We start from the raw sequence: 19,908 nt of genomic DNA on the forward strand, positions 1-19,908 counted from the left end.
ATGACCCTTCAAACTGCCGATAAATTGCTATTGCTAGATGGCTTTAACAGATGCGGACACATAAAATGCACCCTGAGAATGACTGTGGATCGTCAGGAGAGGACCAGTATTTACTGAAACGTGTTGCACCACATTGCAACAAAAACTTAGGTACCTTATAAAATCAAAATGAGTAAAACCGGACTGCACTAGAATATTAACTCCAGTGCAGTTTTCTTGTTGTGGTTGGCTTGGGTTATACAGCAACACAGTAAAAAAAGGTCAGAAAACAATAGAGAGAGTTAATCACATGGTTTTACAGCAGATGTATTATTGTGGTCCACTTTGAAATAACATGCTGGCTAACTGCACTCCAACATCTTAATAATACCGTCCAATCAATTCCTAATCTGAATTAATCCGCAAAAATTTGGCGGAGAAAGGACAAACAGATGGACGGAGAAATCAACGACCCCTCTCTAAGGGGAGAGCGTCTGTTCTCCAGCGAATGTTCTCATCACAAAGAAAGTGGAGTGTTTGAGTGGATTAAAGGGATGAAGATCAAGAAGATCAAAGTCCATCTCAAATCTCTGGCTGGCTGAAGTGACTTTTAACGAATACACAGACACGGCATACAGAAATGCACTTATTTACTTAAGTGTTTATAGAAGAAAATGCTGACTTTAAGATGAAAATACTGCTGTGAGATTAAACCTTTAACAAACACATGGTTAGCATGTTATTGCTCGCCACAATATAAAATGTCCTCATTATGTCACAGGGTCTACTCTAGTGTCTGACTTATAAAAGGGAGACCAAGATGGCTTACTTCATCATGAAAACCCCATTTCTGTCCCTTGAACTAGTGAGAATCGTCCAGCATCTGCAATAGGATTTTAATCAATGTCGTACCTGAAAGTTACATTTTCACATGAATTGTAAAACTACAAAATGACTTCTATGTATACTGTGAAACTGTGCCAACCACATCCAACCTGGAGATAAACAGATGGCAGTGAGGTGATGGACAGCTGACATTTTAATTTGTAGTAAGATGGAAGATTAAAAAATGTTTGACTATCAGTGCCTGTATGTGTGCTGTGGGTTACTTTTTAAGAAAGTCCAGAAAGTTAATTTTAAAATAGGTTTGACCATACTAACTAATACCACTGCTGCTATAGTGACAGCCTGGTGCCATCCATCCATGCTGTCTTTTCTTCCACCTCTTATTCATACCTCCCACTCCCTCTTGGCCCCAGAGTAAAGGCCAAATTGCAGAATGTCCCGTCCCAAGCAGAACTCATTATACAAGACTAGAGAACAGAAGAACAGAGGAGTCTGTGTGACACTGCTGGCCAGAGACAAACAGATACGCAAGATGGAGGAGGAGGAGGAGAGGGGTGAACTCTTTGTCGCAATGATTAAAAGGAATAAAGAGCCAAAATAAGGAGTGAGAGAGAGGGAGGAAGAGATGAGAGAGGTCTCGCTAATGAAGCAAACACTTGAGATGAGCTGGGCGCAGACAAACCTCAGGCAATGTTGTTTTCAAATTTAATTTCAAATGTGCCATGAAAAGTACACAAAGTCATACACATTCATGGACCATCATGCTCAGTCACACGCAACCTGAACTCATACACAGATTCTATACATGCACACACACACACATATAATGTCCACTGGTTGTCACAAGCTAAGCATAATAATAAAATGCTTTATATAGATAAAGCATACATAAACTATATATTACTATATTAAAAAACTGCCTTCTTGAAACTTTATATGTTAATAACACGTCAAGAACCATGGAATCAGGCTCTGCCATCCAGCCCTGCAGTTCATGAGATAGTCACCTGATACTGTAAATGCAACAAGGGGATTTCCATTCTGTGATAAAAGTATAAAAGCATTCTTTTCATTACGAAATGTTCACAGTTCTGAATGCCAGATCAGACAGTTCGCTTCAACAACGGATGAGCAGCCAGAAAAAAAGGCATTCAGAGAAAGGGACATTAAAAGCTAACAGCTAGCATTCAGGCTGTCATCCATTTCTGCAGGTGACCTGGCAAATACACGGTCGCTGTCTGCTATTGTAGTGGATTACATCCAGGCTTCTCTATACCTTTCTCTATCACTCCCATCTATAAAAAAAAGCTTATTATTATTCTTTGTAGTCACAGTTTCACATGTAATGTAATGTGAGCGGCAAAAAAGATGAGAATAAAGTCCTTAACAGCAAACAAATTCAATAGATATTCATTAGATCCAGATGTGTTATCATATGCCTTCTCACTGCACACCCAACACTGCTTCAGGTGAGGGATACAAAAAGCACGGTGCTGTAGTGTTATTTCATAACGCGCTTATTGGCAGTCTGGCTGTGTAGATTTAAGCTTAGCTAGTAGTCCCTCCTGTGGCTTGTCTTATCTTCCTCCCCCACTGGTGGGCTTCAGATCTTATAGGCCCCCACAGAACTCCAAAACACACCAGAGAGAGAATCCTACGAGACTGAGGTCCGCCAACACTATTTCTGTTCATGAGCCCATATCACATAGCACTGAACAATACAAATAACACCTAGTCTTAAGTTGTTGACCAATGCTTGTAGCTAGTTTGTGTGCACGTGTGTAGAATCATGTAACTTAACTGTATAAATGCATTAAGCAAGATATGGCTTCTTTAAGACCCAAACTCCTCAAAGTCTCCTCCTGTTGTTCTCTCTCCCTATTCCATCAAAGTTCAATTTAATTATACTTCATATGCAAAATACATTTGGCATACAGTAATTGAGTAGTAAAAAGTACACAGAAACATAGATATAACAATGATAAGGTACATGTAAAACTATATAATAAGTATAATAAGTAATCAATCATTTTGTGTAAGAAAAATGTGAAAAATACACATCACAGTTCCCCACAGTCTAGGGTAACTTCCTCTCTTGAGTTGGCATTTAATTCCCTTTTGATTTACTTATTATTTTAATTCTACCTATTACTTTTATACTCTGTTTCTCTCACACACACACACACACACACACACACACACACACACACACACGCACAGTGAGGCCATGTGCATCAAAGAGACAATGTCAGGATTACAGAGTGAATAGCCCACATTCTGTTGTTGACATTTAAGCGAAAGCTTACACAGGCAAATCTGTTCCAATCAATTCACTGTAGATCAAACAAATAAGCGTCCGGCTGGGAGCAGCAAAACAACACACAGGATAAAGGATCACAGACTGCATGGCTAGCCACATTCTACAGTATTTGCGCACCAACACATACAACTCACTGCAGCACATTCAGCTATACGTGAGACAGATAGATTGAGACTTCATTGATCCCACTGGGGGGCACAAATCTATGCACATGTTCACCACGCATACACAAACACACACATACAGTGTAAGCTCTCCACAGGTTTTCACTGTCCATCTCCTTTTAGTAATCCCGTTCTTATTCAATTTACATGGCAACTCCCCTTTAAATCCCAGGTCAAACAAAACGCTATGGGCGAGAGATTAAAGAATAAAAGTAGATACGAGTACTGTACTGTGTTAGAAGGCTTTTCAGAAACTTTCCAATACGCCAAATCCCCTGAACAGGTTGGTTTTTGGCTTCAAAACAAAACTAAACTCATCTGGTATTTTGAACAGTGCTAGGGCTGCACAATGAATCACAATATAGCCAAGTGCAATATGCAAATTGCAGAAACTGCAATTTTTTGATAAAAGTAAAATGTGTGACAAAGCAGCATTATAATGAAGTAGTGTAGTTCTGAAGAGATGCCCTGGTCTACAAAATTTGTTCTCCAGATATAATAAAACATACATATACCCACATCATCATGAATCATACTGCAGTTGCAAAATCTGTCAAAACAATTGCAATATGATGTTTTTACCATATTGTACAGCCCTAAACAGTACAGTACAGAAATGTCTTTTGAATATGATATACTAAAAACTTGTTTTGTTAATATTCATTCATTTTGACATCCAATCCTGCTTCATGGTAGTTGACTGCAAGCAAATTATTAGTTTATACAATGTGCTGAAATATTGAACCAATAATTAATCCAAATTCTTAATGATAAAACATATGTAATGGTCTTTGCTCTGACAGGACAGGCTGTAAAGAGGCAGGGAAAAAAATTAGAGGACAGAGAGAGCCAGGAAGCCGGTTTTATAGGTAACGAAACATGTCATTACAGAAGTAGGACTGTAGTGCCTCAATTATCCTCCTCTTAGTTCAATCCTAAGCTTTTTATTGCTGCTCTTTATAGCATCCCTCTCTCTTTGTACATGTAAAGAAGAATCACCATTTCTCGTTGTTTCCTTGAATTGCTCACTCCCACTTTCACACTTATACACTATGCCAAACTCTACCGTAACAAAGCAAATGTGGGCCCAAACAAATGTCCTGTGCTGATGTACTGACGTGGATTACTTAAATACCTATATATCTCATAATATGAGATCTTACTTTGTATATATTATTCTAAATATTGTTATATTTAGAATATACTTTGTGTTCTTTATGTTGGAATTTATGGAATTCAGTCATAGCCCACGTAAGGGTCGCTACTTCCCATTCAGCCACAGAGACTCCATTGTCATATGAACAATAGGCATGATTTGTTAAATGGCCATGTGAAATTTAAGTGGCCCACCGAGTGAGGATAAGGAGGGGTGACAAGGGATTTGGCAGCAATACAGGCAATACTGAGGCTTGCAAATAATGCTACTGTAAAACTTCTCTATCCATCAACAACTGACCTTTAATATGTGCAAATGTGCTGACGGTTAACTGAGCTTTCACCTGCGTGTACACAGTCTGGCATACAAGGACAAGCTTCCATCTCTCTAACTGTAGCGGCTAAAGTGAGTCAATGTGCTGCAGAAATTACTATGCATGAATGCATAAATGAACAAACACACAGAGTCTGGATCTAGAGGGGGTCCTCTTAAAACAAAGGCAAACATACACTCATGCTGCTGACACATTGACAGATTTCATAGGGGATATTTCATCAGTAGAAAGTAGTTCCAATGAAAACTGCAGACATTGGGTTCAGTGGATCTGGATTTTGGAGTAACAATAGCATTGTCTGTGGAAAGATATGTTGCTGCTAAGTTTCCTAAATGTTAATTTTTTTTTTAATGCTGTACCGCCAACTAAATTCCATTCACTTCTATTGTATTGGTGAAATTTCAGAGACAGACACCAAATTGTCTAATCTAATCTTAATGGCCAGAAACCACAAGGGAGAAGCCAGCACATTTTCTTTTTAATGGTATTGCTCTATTTATTTTTTGGTAATGTGTGTAAAGCAAACCTTTAAAGACAATAATACAACACCCAGATATAAAGGCCCTATACCCAAATACACTGCCAGTGCCAGACCACTTTCTTTCATTTTTATGGTCCACAAAACACTGAAATTACTGTCTATTGTTTCTTTGTGTATACAAAAACAGAAAGAATATTAGCACATGTTAGCATGTTTGAATGCTAAAGTGTCGCTAGGGGGTCGTTAGGGGGTCACTCACGTCAAAAACAACAACAACAAGACAACATAGTGAAGTAGCGTGGGATCATGGGGGTTGTTGTCTTCGCCACCATTGTTGTCATTGCACTCAGCTTGTCCCAGTTAGGATTCATTCAGTGTTCATCGTTGGTTTATAGCGGGAGCTGAACTATCCGTAGAGAAATCCTCCTCCCCAAAACAAACAAACCCGCTGATTAAAACCGGTGTTTCTCCAACACTGTTCACCAGACAAAGGACGTCCCGGAGGGTCTGCCAGCCGTGCTGCTGCTAACATTAGCTCAGCTTGTTTCTCTGATAACTTAAGATCCTGAAATCCAAATGTTATAATATATTATATCTTCAATATCAGCATGCTAGCATTTTCAGTTTGAGAATGTTAGCATGTTGAGTTTAGCATTTAGCTCTAAGCACTACTAGCATGGCTGTAGACTCTTAGTCTTGTAATTTGTTTAAACCGATAATAAACTCTAATTTGCCATACTTATTATTATTAACCATGAATGCATCTTAACACTTTTTGCAGCTGTGTCATCAATAAAAAAAACTGCTGATATTTCACTCCTGTTTTGCAACACTTCTGTTTTGTGGTCCCATCTGATGTAATGTATGGAGAAAATCAAAATGAATGTAAGCAGTATGTAGAATGTAGAATGGACTATATTCCCTGAACTGCAGGAAGGATTTATTGTCAAGTAGAAGCATGAAGTGCTGATTTAGTTAAGCACTCTTGGCTACCAAGACTTAATTAATTCCTTCCACCATAAAAGTTGGTCTCACTCTGTTTCAAAGTTCTCGTTTTGTATCAGTCAAAAATACTCCATTATACCTGTCAGATACAGTAGTAGTGAACAGTAAACTTCTAAGAAGAACAAGTGAACTGACAAAGAGGTGCTTATTTCAGTGTGTTAAAGCCTTAAAGCTTTAACAGCAGATCGAGGTGAGCTTTCATGCATGGCACACCTCAGGTTACACAGCCAATGGAAATCCGCTAACAAGTCTACACACACAGACACATGAACAAAGAGACACACTCAGACATAAAGCAAGAGTAAACATCAAAACAGGCACTTAAAGTGAATTCTATTTGCTCCTGGCCTGTCAGTGCAGTCATCCCTCTGATCAGCAACACTTTATCTAGCGTGGGAATCCACATTCGAGCTATAAACAGCAATCTCGCTGTCTCTCTCTCCAACACACTTGCACAGACACATTGTGGGTGTGTTTGTGTGTCTGTGTCCTTCCTCAGATGAAAACGGTAGTTGGTGGAGGGAGGAAAAAGGCAGATTTGGAGTTCTGCATTTTAACTACATACACTTCATTTAGGGACTGTACCCTTTCAAAGTGGTACAGCCCCAATGACAAAAGGTACAACGTCTGTCTGCAGTGTTGCTGTATGTGTGTGGCTATTCAGAGAGATCGAGGGCAGGACACAGGAGGAGTACAACTATCTGGGACAGTGCAGTCTCCACCAGTTGGTTCTACAAAGACACTGACAGGCAACTCAACTGTAGCTCAATGTTGCACTTAAAATCAGGTTATTATAACCTCAGCTAATCTCTATTTAAACTATATTTTGCCTACAAACTTAAACACAACTTGTTGTTGCTCCTGATTGGAATTGTTGGGTTTCTGTTTATCATTTTATCCACGATCTGTGTGTGTGTGTGTGTGTGTGTGTGTGTATGTGAAGGGTCAAGTAGGAGTTTGGAAGCTATGTGACAGGAAGTGAGGTACGTTGGAGGGGAAACCTTTGGGAGTGGAGTTCATTTTGCCCTCTTTCCTGTTTTCTGTTTTGTCTCAGCACTTTAGGTCACCTTCTTACATCATCAATGTAATTTCTCTCTCTCCCACGGTGTGTGTGTGTGTGTGTGTGTGTGTGTGTGTGTGTGTGTGTGTGTGTGTGTGTGTGTGTGTGTGTGTGTGTGTGTGTGTGTGAGAGAGAGATACACTGAGAGAACACTGTAAGATAAACTGAGAAAGAGAATTCATAAACAGAACTTTGCAAGTACAATAATCCATCAAGAAAGGTGTGTTCAGAAAGTGTCATGAATGTATCTTAAACAACCCTCCGCAGGACACCCACTTTTGTGTGTAAATAAAAGAAAATAAACCTTGTTATCTGGACTTGTGATTATACACTAATGACAACATACCTACTAATATTATATTTCATTTCTGCCAATAGATCCTCCTAAATGTTACACACTGGACCTTTAAACTGTCCATTATGTATTCAGTCTGCCTATTAATTAGTCTCTCATGAAGCAGCATGTGTCTTTTTGTTGATTTGAATATCGACTCTGTGGAACATCTACTGAACCCCTTACTGGTTACCATAGAAACAATGAAAGCCTTGTGATGCATTGCCATATGAGAACAGGATAAATATAGTCAAAAGAATGACAAAACCATGCTTAAATGTCATTGAACGGGGGCACTTTGCATGTGTGCGTGTGAGTGATGAGAAAGGTGTCCGGAGGGAGTTTTTCCCTGAGTTAGTCCCCGTCTTCTCAACTTTATATAAGTCTGTGTGTAAAATATATATTGGGGATGCAACACTTTTTTGTTTTCTTTAATAATTTATTGCTTCATTGCTCTGTGGAACCACTGCAGGCCTCAGATCCTCCTTTCAGATGAACCCTCACTGCCCCACCAGCCTTGGATGAATATTTATAAGTTTGATAGCTGTTTCTGTGGCGTCTCTGAAAGCTCAGTGACATGAGACAAGTTAGCAAGGCTTTAATCTCAACTTCAAGGAACTTTTTCATCTGTGATGCCTCATAAATTAGAAAACAGTCAAAGGTGCACTTAGGCAGCAATAGAACTATAGCACTTCAGTCAAACAACTTTGTCAGGCCAGTTTTTATAAAGGAACGTGTGAATATATTGGGTTTTTCAGGGGTCACACTGTATATTCTCAGAGCATGCAGTCGTACTAGAGCATGCAAACAGTATGTGCTCTTTTCTGCACTCCAGTTTCAGTTTGTTTTGACAGCCAGGGTCCTGGTTCAACGATGGGCTTTTGTCTGTACAGATTTGATTGGTTACCAGTCTGTCTGGAACTCTGATGAAAGCCTGTTCATCTGTGAATCAATGTCAAGGCTCATTTGAAAAGAAGGAGGAGAAAAATATAAAAGAGCAAGAAACCTAACAGCAGAGACTCATCATTTGCATCACAGTGAGACTTTTTTTTGCAGAATAGTGCAAGTTTACGATTAAAGACTAACTGAGGTTTATTACAACTTTGGTCTTATTTCCAGTCAACTCAAATTAACTACTGAGATTTAGGGAAGCGAAAAAGGTCTCTAAAAGGTCAGTCAAACTTATTTGCAAAAGGAAACAAAGGCAAATTGTAAAATTATAACTGTGAACAGATGTGTGATAGTTTACATACTTCCTGATTCAACTTTGTTTTCTTGTAAAATGAGAGATTATTACTGACATTTCAAATGCACTCACTATTTCACCACCAAATAAAGTGGTTTATATAATCCATGGCTTGTTTACAACGGTCTGGTCCATGTTTGTCAGAATTTTTTTTCCCAGACTGGAAAATAACTTGATTGTTAACAAAGTTATCATAACTGATGGAAATGCTGGCCAAGTTCTACTGAACCGGAATTATACTTTAAAAGGTTGTAGAGTGTAGAGATCAGCCTTAATAAATATATACACATACATATATACAGTATGTGTTTGTTTACGGCATGACATGTCATGACACCAAGTATTTTGTGTATATTTGTTTGCTTATGTGTGTGCTGTGAGTCATTCAGAAAAAAAGGGCCATATAAACACAAACACTTGCTGCCCTTGTGCCACTCTGCATTACTTTGGGGTCAAGAAAACAGGAAGAGGCGTGAGGGCAAACATACACACACAAACGCCTGAAATAAATCTTACCCTAAAAACTTCTAAGTGTCTAACTTACGGAACATAGTTACTAAACCATTAAGCTAGACAGTGAACCAGTGCTGGAGACCTGCAGGCAAGAGACCTGAAATACTTGCTCTGTTATCTCTTGGCTCATTGAAAACTCAATGGGTGGTCCAGCTCCTTGTGAATCAACACAACAAGGCTTTGTCACGACAAGATGGCGCGCACAAAATGTGACACCTTTACATATACACAACACAAACACTAACTTCACATATGCAAATGAATGCGCACAATCTCACAGAACTCTTTGTCAGACATTTACATCCCAGAATGATCTTTTCAATAATACTGGCACAGCTATAATTAGGAAGCTCACACAAGGTGAAAGTGGACATTACTCGTTGCCTCAGCAATTCATGTACAAGTAATTTCATTTAAATTTGACCACATTACCATACCCTCATTAGTTTAGTTAGTTTAACATTTTAAATTCACCTTCTGACATAGTTTCTGTGGTGTGGTACAGCTCAGGTTTAATATATGAATTTGAATAAGACTGTGTTTAAACTAAACCGCAGAGACAGACAGTAGTGATGATGGCATCCAGAGAAAAAAAAATGTCAGAGCCGCTGAATAGACAGTGAATAATGGAACAACTCCTGGGACGTTAATGAAAGCTGCCATGGTAATTGCACTGGGATATTAGAGCAATTTCTGATTCACAGCTTCAAGTGTTACATTAAAATAAAACTAATTTGGATGAAACAAAGATTCCTCGATGCGCGATCGAACACGGTTGATTTTGATAACAAAAACTAGGACAAAACGTTTTTGTCAACGACCTTTTTTGCATGACTAAGATGAGATGATGAGCTGAGAATACATCTATAAACGTAAAAATGTATGCTTTGTTTTTGTCAATGATATAGTCTGGGACTAAAAAGTTTACTAAAATTAAGTGTAATCACTAAAATTGGACTACAACGTTTTGAGTTGTTGTCGCCTGAAGCTGGACTATGAAGGATTAAACTTACTTAAATGTGACTAAAACTAATACGCATTATCTTCTAAAGACTAAGACTAAATCTTAAATAGCTGCCAACATTAACATTACAACCAGATCATTAAACGTCAGCAACAAACTCCAAAAACTTGTAGACGGACAATAGATATTTTACTGACTTTCCGAGTGAGACTTCAATAACACAACAAATGTACTGAGAACACAAAAGCATACTGTAACTACATCTGCATCCAGCATGGTGGCATACAGCAAACATGCTGACACTGCAATGTGCCTAATCAAATTCTATAAGCCTACATGAATACAACCAGACACAGAGTGAGCCCATACATCCGTTTATCTGGCAGCGTCAGTGGAGGGTGTCGGGAAAATGTCGAAACACTCAGTCAGGGTTAAAACCGTTGTTCGGGGCCACATCTGCTGAGAGGGGCCGCAGAATTCAATTATTAACAACTACATATGGACTCCAGCTGGATTATTAATGGGAGACAATATATCCATATATTATTATGTCATTATCTTGTTAAGAGGAGTTTGCCACAGCATACACTTTGACGCCTCCACTGTACACACCTGCATATAAATACACACTCACACAGTGTGCAGAGAGCTAATGTGTGCAGAAACATGGCAGTTCAACATGGCGGACTCCACGGAAGGCAGCCCGCAGCGTCTAAAGATATAAATGGCTCATTCTGAGGTACAAACATAATGATTCCTTTATTCAGGTTTATTTCTGCCAATAGTTCCTCCTAGATGTTACACACTGGACCTTTAACTATCCAGCAACTTTTTTCAGCTATAAGTTGCAGGTTAACAGGATCACAGACAGAGAGGCAGACGGAGGAAGAGTAAAGGGGATTAGTTTTAGCACGAACTGAGATGAAACATACCCCTTACAAAGTAATTTTCAAAAACAAATGGCGATAATACTGCATACCGTGTGCTGATTCATCTTAAATCACCGCAAGGGAAAATCCCTCACTGCGCAGCCCTACGCATGAAGATGATCCCACCCTCCACTCCTTTGCAAAAAAGGACAACTTACCTACTCAAATGTGTCATTAAACAAAATAAAGAATGTACATATTGTATACATATTGTAGAATTTTAAGTAAGACCTGCATGTTAATTGTACATGTATGTGTGAGTGTACCTAATGTTCCCTCAGTAGTGAGCAGTGGGAGTAGTTTGTTGGTTAAGGAGTGTTTTGGGGAAGCTAAACAAAGAATTTTGATCCACAAAATGTCTCGATTTTTGTGGCCCTACATTCATGTTAACCACTTCATTGCGTTAACAAAGACACAATGAATAAATTTCCACAGTCGTCATTAGTGGTCGACAGGACAGAAAACAATCAAACGGCTAGTTGATTTTGGCCTTAATGAGCAGCAAGTGCCAGCGCTAGCACAAAAGCTTCAGCTGCAGCCGCATGCCCGAGCCTGCACTCTAAAAGAAATTGAGACACACAATAAACAGATCATCTATCTCTTGATCACACACAGAGCATGTGTGTCTAAAGATGCACAGAATGTACCCTGTAAAACACATGTACGTAATTGGACGGTGTGCCAACAAACACCCTCTACCCCCTTCTACTCCCCAAACTCACAATCCACATACACAGTGAAACCGCCCCCATATATTGCTGTCAAACACGTATCAAAACCCCCTTCTGTTGTCTTTGATTTATGCCTCTAACTAATTACATAGCTGCTCTTCAGAGAGCTGGGGTGGGAGGGGGAAAGGAAAGCTCAAAAGGCAGTGGGGGAAATGAGGGCAGGTCCTGTGCTACTAAAAGTCTGTAAGCCACAGTAAGGTGTTTGTGAGGAGGAGACACTATGGACAGTATGCAAACTAAAATACTGATACTACAACACAGAGAACTATGTTACCCCACGGGCACACATACACGTATAGACAACAGTATGGTGCAATATTAAATATCACTACTGAGGGGATTAGTTAGTTGGAAAATCAGAATGTGCTTTTCTTTTGACTGCCTTTTTAATGGGTGTAACACACTTAAAAATACTACAGAATAGTTTTAAGTCTTGAAAAGGTAGAAAAAGGGTAACCTTGCAGCTGGAATGTGACTTTTGATTTCACAATCATTACAAAATATTGAAGCAAGTACGTTCAAGACAAGAGAAGTTAATCTTAAATCTTTTCTCAATTGTGCTGTTCCATTTTGTTCACAATTTCACAATAGGTCTGTAGGCTGTTTTTCACATAACAGGTCACTCTTCATTGAACGCATCGCAACCTGCATTCGACACTACAGGTACGGAGGTATGGACAACTTTGAACATGCAGAAAACTCAGCAGTTGTCATGCAAGCAAAAATTAGTCACGTGAAATCAGAAATGTAAAGAAAAAGAGTCAAAAGTTCCAGATAACAAAGGCGTATTTATCTTACAGCATTGGGAGACCGTATTTCACTGGAATACACAGCAGAGATTTACAAGGGGAGGGGCAGAGATAGCAGAGATATATGAGTAATACTGGGATGCTATTATCTCTTTAGCCAGTGTGACAGCAGTTTATCACAGCGGTCAATCACCAAGTAATCACTATCTGTAAAGAACTCCTTCCACTTTCACCGCCTAAGAACACTTGGTCAGCTTCCACTGTCTGGGCCATCAGAGATAAAGATGTAACAAAGAATGAGTGAGAAGACTCAATGACAGATAATACTGGGTTGCATTTCATTTATCCCTCTTTACTCAAATTAAAATTGCCATTCATTACGCTCACATTGTGGTCTGTTATACAATATAGGCATTCTAATGAGGTGTTTATTTTAAAAGAGTGCCAAAGCAATTAGCTAATTAGTTGATCAACAGAAAATGTATTAACTATTTGGATAATTGCTTGTTCACAAATGATTTATCAAGTAAAATGTTAAACATGCTTTAAGCTTCCTCAAATGTGAGGATTTGCTGCTTTATATGAACGTAAACTGAACATTAACAGTTTTGTTACGTTCATTCAACAAAAACAAGCAACTTGAAGACGTCACATTAGGTTTTGAGAAGTTCTGACAGGCATGTTTCACTATTTCAGATATTTTATAGATTGAAAGATGAACTGATTAATCAAAACAACAAACAGAGTAGTGATAGGCAGAGTAATCTGGCTGATTATCTGGCAGATAACGGGGCCGATAAGCAAAATATGTCTGCAGACACATGCACATGTGTGGAATGATGTTGGCGGGGGTGAAAAAGTTAGTTTCAAGCCCTGTACTAACTCTCCATAATCTTCTCTAAATGCATAGAATAATCTATTTGAATGACATCGCTTTAGGCATACTGTACCCTGCCCTCCCTTAAAATACCAGCAACACTCTGAAATAAACTGTATACCCCAATGAATTTCTCTATTTCATTAATACAAATTCCTTCTACAACAACATGTTACTGGCTAAAATAATGATTTATTATCATACTGGCATTATATATCAGTCATGGGCTGCCCTGCTCTCTTAATATCGCCATCGACCATTGATAAACCGCTATCAGTCGACCACTACAACAGATTAATGGAATGAATTAAAAAAAATTACTTTTAGTGCTCAATGAATCCTTGTCAATAAATCAACAACCAAGTTATCCAGCTGTACAACAGCTGTAATCTGCAATTACAGCAGAGTGTATTAGTAAAGATCACTGGTGACCTCCAGCCTCTCTGTGTTTTCTTATGATCCACACTGATCCTTGTCTGGTGCTCTGGCTAACTCATCTTCCTCTCCAGTGACACTGCCACCTTAGGAATGCCATTCCAGTCAGTCCATAATTCCCGCTCAGTGTTCCCAGTAATCCCTCTTCTCCGGCTGCTCTGAGCCTACTTCCTTCCCCACAGCTGCTGGCCAGCCCAGCTTGCTCTAATAATAGGACAACAATGCCCGCCCCACGCCCGGACACACTGCACTACTACTGGAAGAAAAAAAAAGAAAAGAAAAAACTCTAAATATATAGAAACTCTTTGAATGGACTCTGAAATATTTTAAAGAGGTTTTCCTGCACAAGATTACAACAACAGATGAATTATACCAAAAATGTCATAAAATGTTTTATTAACATAAATGTTTAATGTCACTGCAATTATTGACGTCCGACTCCAAAAGAGCAACTTTCTAAATCGTTGACACTTAGTACTGCTGTGTGTGGGTGATAGACTGCAGCATGTAAACACATGTTGGTGGAGGAATGATGATGAGGCTGCACACTCAAGTGAGCTACGATCTGTGGTAGAGGAGTCGCAGAAGAAACTGTAATCATGCAGGAGCTGATAAATGAAGGCTACACACTCCTAAAGTAGTTAAACACTACCTTGTGCCTTTGCCACGGTGTGAAGGAATGGGACAACTCCTCCAGCACACAGACCAAATAGGTTATGAATAAATGTCACATTTTACGTTGCATGGTCCTGTCAGCAAGGCAGCCCCAAGCTGCGTACAACAAACACCAAAAGAAGGGAGGTATAAATCAGAAAGGAGTGTGGAGAAACTGAGAGCTGGACTTTTTCTCATCTTCTGCTGTCCCACTTGCAGAAGCAGAGCTCTGAATCACATGTTACAGCTCTTTGTGTGTAAGCCTGACATTTCTTCAGCAGCCCTTTTTTTCCTCCTCATTCGTTTCCTTCCACCCCAAAAAATATATAGAGTTTTGCTTCTTACAGCCCCTACTTTGCTTCTTTCTCTGACAGATCAGTGTGATAGTGTTGGTTCCCTGGCACGTGAAAAAAAAAAAGCTTCCCTCCACACCTCCTCCTCTCTTTCAACCCCCCTCCGCCATTCCACCAAGAGAGCAATCCAGCAGAAAAGCTCACACAATTTGTAAATCAGACCCCAACAGAATTATTGGCCGGTGAAAAGAGGGAAGGAAAAAAATAAAAAGACTGGAATGCCAGTGCTCACCTCAGAGAAGGTCCCACTGCCGCAGGGAAAGCAGAAGGAATATCATCCTCAATCCACACAGAAAACCAAGAGCAACAAGTAGTAACTCCAGAGATTTCTCCCCCCCTCTCTCGCACCCCTGCTTCCTTGCTCTGTTACTCCTTCTGCACTCATTCAGGCTGCAGTAGCTGCAGTGGACTGAGCAAGTATGCGTGTGTGTGTGTGTGTGTGTGAGAGAGTGTGTGTGTGTGTGTGGGTGTGAGTGGTCCTGTGGACTCCTGCAGGGATATTGACTCTTAGCAGGGTTCAGGTCCTCCCCCTTCTCAGGCTCACATTGAGAGAGAAAAAAAAAGCTCACCCACACACAAACAGAGGGCAGGAGAGTACTCTCTTTGTCTTTTGTTGCTTTCTCTCACTTCCTTGCTCCGTGTCTTCAAATGTCTGTAACTCCCTGCTCTACAGCCCCTTTCATATGAGAAAGCGAATGAGAGAGGGAGGCTGTGTGTGTGTGTGTGTGTGTGTGTGTGTGTGTGTGTGTGTGTGTGTGTGTGTGTGTGTGTGCTACAAGCTAGTGCGCAGGGGAAGCCGTCGTGCCTCAGTGCCGGGGCCGGGAGGAGGAGAGAGGGCGGGGCTTAGACCTCAGAGAGCTGAATTCCTACCTCATATCCAACCAATCGGAGGCCTTGTTGAGGTTGACCAAAACCGCGGGGCCAGGCCGGGCCTCACCACCACACTCCAGCTTTAAAGCATTAGTTGAAGTCTGCTGTGTTCTAAGCCTACATTGTACAGCACTGTGGATGAGCGTTGCTTTTTTTTTTATCTTGGGGAGCTACCTGTCTTTGTACACAACGCCATTTTGATAAAATTTGAATATTAAACATTCAATAAAAGATGTTAGAAAACACACAGTGTACCAGACTGTGTTTATTACAATGGCAAGCCAAGGAAATGTTATATATGTAGGTTGTTCCAGGAACAAAGGCAATTCAAAGTGTTACAACATATGGTATTTAAGACACAAATTACTGTGTATGTCTGCTAATGACTGAAAGTAGCTGATATACAGTATGTCTATAAATAGTAACACTTGCAAAGAACAAATTAGTCTACTTGTTTCCTCTTCTCTCTCAGAGATAAACTAGCTAATTTGCAAAATCGATCTGGGCAAGTTTGCATATTTTCAGACTCAAGTTGCCACACATAACTATGCCAAAACTACAAAGGTAATGTGATGTTTCCTTGTCTCTTCCCACGTCCCTCCCTCCTTCCTGCCAAAGAACAGTACTCTCATGTTTCGGCTGCTGTCCTTGGCCAGACATTTGTCAAGTGAGGCATTTGTCCGCAGAAGTGACAGCATATCTCCCCCTCCTCCTGCTATTCACACCAGTTTACTCCTGGCTACTTCAACTTTTCTCTTTCCTTCTCTCGTCTTCTCACCACATCTAGTCCCTCTGACGCTAAAGCTCTGGGGCTGTGCAGTAAGAAAAATATCACATGATAATCTTTCCTTTTAGTAAACTGCATTATGTTAGATTTTATTCAATTAAAGTCTGCTGTTATTTATCTCCACCATTTCTTTACTTCTGCTGTAATGTGTAATTCAATTTAAGATGGTATTATAACAAGACTAAGAGGCTATAGCCATGCTAATGACTCTGTAAGTCTGTACTTAGCCACAGCAGTGCTTCCCGTGAAATGCTAATGTCAGAAGGTAAACATGCTCACCATGTAACCATCTGAGTTTAGCATGCTAGCATGCTAGCTAGCACTAAACACAAAGTACAGCTGCGGCTGATGGGAATGTCATTACTTCTGCAGATTTTGGGAGTACTGAAATTGAAAAGAACCAAACAAATTGGATAGTGCTAGATGAAAAGTGAAAGGATCACCAGTGTTATTACAACTCATCGTTAATGGTGCACCAAATATCACGGTAATTAACAATTTATTTCAATCCGGAACAAAAACAGATCCACTGACATGTGGCTGAAAAGGTAGAAAATAGCTAAAATGTTAGGTGTAGCATTAAAATCAATGCTGTCACATTTATCAAACCTGAAGGCAAAGGCACACAAAGATAAAATCTGGAAAAGCAAACCTGTTTTCAGACCATGGCTGTGGTTCTACTGTTGCTACTATTTTTACTGTTAAAGTGTTCTTGGTGTATTTACATTTACTTAGCCTTAAATAGCTCATTTAGCTCTTAAATGAGCAAGTTTGTGTTTAAGGTAAACAGATTCCCGCTGACAGATATTGTGGTGACAGGATGTTTCCTTTATTTAACTTCCCTTACATCTACAATTAGGCTAATTATAATAATAGCTGCGGGGCATTAAGAAAGCCGACAGGTTAGAATAAACTGATGACAGACAGCTCCACGTTTGTTCCACTTAACATTTACTGAGTCCTGGCTTCTAAAACCAAAATGGAAACAGACCTGTTCCCACACATATCCAGTGAATGTGAAATGATACAAATTGTTTTGATGCAGAGGCCGTCTGTGACATCATTGAGGATTGGAGAAATATGTTGATCTATTACTTGCATATGTTTCTTGCTTCTGAGGCATCCAGCGCAACTATAAAACTCTTCAGTTAAACATCGTTTTGTGAGGTTGTCTTTGTTTGTTGTGCACCAAAGCTTGATGATGGGAGTTATTTGACACATTCTGGCATGTGATTACTCCTTTTTTTTTTTTTAAAGACTGGCTTGATCACATCCAAACACTGCCAAATTTCCAAAACAGTTTATGGCAATTAGTGAGGCTTTTTTCCAATGTTTTTTTTTGCTGGAAAGTGCAGTGCTTTACATGCTAAGTACAGAAAGATACATATTTCTATACTTGTGTTGCTTTACATCCTTTTAGTGTTTCTTATTTCTCATAGCAAACTCATTAGTTTTGCATAATGGTAAACAGATTTGCACTGCATATGGTGTACAGCAGAGTTTTCAGAAGAATATAAGTTTGATTGCAGTCATTCTATGCCCATTAATGCCCATAGCCTTCTTAGAATGAGCATAAATGTAAATCTACTTTGACCTTATTAATTATTATTAATAGGCCAAGCATCCCTTTAGCAGGCCAGAGATTTCAGAGGACCTTTAGAGGACAATTCAGAGACTTCAACAGAGATTTCAGAGTTTCAAATGGAGACCCTTTCCAGTGGTGGATGGTGAGCCCCAACCCACAGGATCCAGAGCCTGTTGCCTGCAGAAAGAAGGCTGTGAATCAATACTTGTACTTCAAGTGCGGTAGGCTTGAACTGTACACCTTACAGCTTGAGGGGGACACACGCACACACACACACACACACACACACACATACATACGTACCTATCCTCATTCCAGCCCACCAGCTGAGCTCAAGTTAAGAACTGTGAGACTTAACCTAAAACAAATACCCAGGTCTTATTTATTTTCTTTATGTTCACACATTTTATTTTTTTTTATAACCTATAAATATACGTATATATATCTGTGGCTGCATGTATATTGCAACTTGAGCTTCACTTTTGAGGTACGGGGTATCACCTTGTTGTTGCCCGGCTTAATGTTTAATATATTCCTAGAGCAGCATCACATGCTGCTGATTTCATTACGCTTACCGTACTTGCCGGCTTGGCTCCCGACAATGCTAAAGTCCTTACCGTTAGATATTACTCATTACTCACACTGTAATTAGTAGTACCACATACTTTACATTAGCATGTGGTGGCCTGGTGGTTTTAGAGCTGACTGAGGTTAAACCAGTGAGACTACAATGCTTGTTTTGGCCAAAGTTTGGCTAAGTTTAATTCCACCTTCAACAAACAATTACCAGGAAAAACACTGAAACAGAGGGGGGTAAGAATAAAAATGGGAAAAACAGAAACCCAAAGACTGTGCTGACACAGTGAGTGAGTTCTTTGGTATGTGGGCTATAAAGTTACACAGGGACCAAAAGTGAAGCAGTGAGGTCCACTCCTATAGACAACTCTGACACGCCTCTCCTTTTATCTGCCTCCGTTTGTCTTGCTAATCCCTCACCCCGTCACTCTGTTTATTTTCCCCGAGTCAATTTGTGTGTGTTTATGTCCAAGAACGTGTGAAACATTAAGAACATGCAGAATGAAGACCATGTTTTACCTCGTGTTTGTTTAGTCTATGCACAGATATGTGTGTATGAGCATGTTAAAGCCAAGTTCTTGAGAGTAAAATCCACAATAAGGGTCGAGTTTTTCAAATCCATCTCCCTTGAAAAAACAGCAGTTGTGTTACTGCTGAAACAAAGTTGACAGAATGACGGCAAAAATTAAGAAACAGACGAGACGTACAGGAGAGCTGTATACCAGCCGCAAGCAGAAAGCAAACAATGGGAAATGCCAGTGTGACAGAGCCATCATTGACAAACACAGGAAACTGTCTAATGTGTATCTGAGGTATCCTAATGATCTGCCTCCAGAAATAATGGTGTCATTCCATACTCTATTGAGTGTTTGGGTGCTAAAAAATAAATTCAAACTGTTTGTGCTGTGACACAACCTAACGCATAACAATATGACACTGTGTGACTCAAAAAAGCTGAGT

The 19,908-nt window shown here is 39.7% G+C and overlaps 2 protein-coding genes across 2 annotated transcripts in view; both read right to left on the reverse strand.

Annotated features, from left to right (window-relative positions):
• dab2ipb (DAB2 interacting protein b) overlaps window positions 1-15,857 on the reverse strand; it is a 111,231-nt gene extending 95,374 nt beyond the window's left edge. The window contains exon 1 of the mRNA XM_051411714.1: window positions 15,363-15,857. The gene's annotated coding sequence lies outside the window, so the exon portion shown is untranslated. The remainder of the gene's footprint in view (window positions 1-15,362) is intronic.
• The window catches only part of si:dkeyp-72a4.1 (uncharacterized protein LOC100148058 homolog), a 53,235-nt gene that overhangs the window by 1,868 nt on the left and 31,459 nt on the right, over window positions 1-19,908 (reverse strand). The gene's annotated exons all lie outside the window — the stretch shown is intronic.

The sequence above is a fragment of the Dicentrarchus labrax genome, unplaced genomic scaffold (genome assembly GCF_905237075.1).
Source record: "Dicentrarchus labrax unplaced genomic scaffold, dlabrax2021, whole genome shotgun sequence".
NCBI lineage: Eukaryota > Metazoa > Chordata > Actinopteri > Moronidae > Dicentrarchus > Dicentrarchus labrax.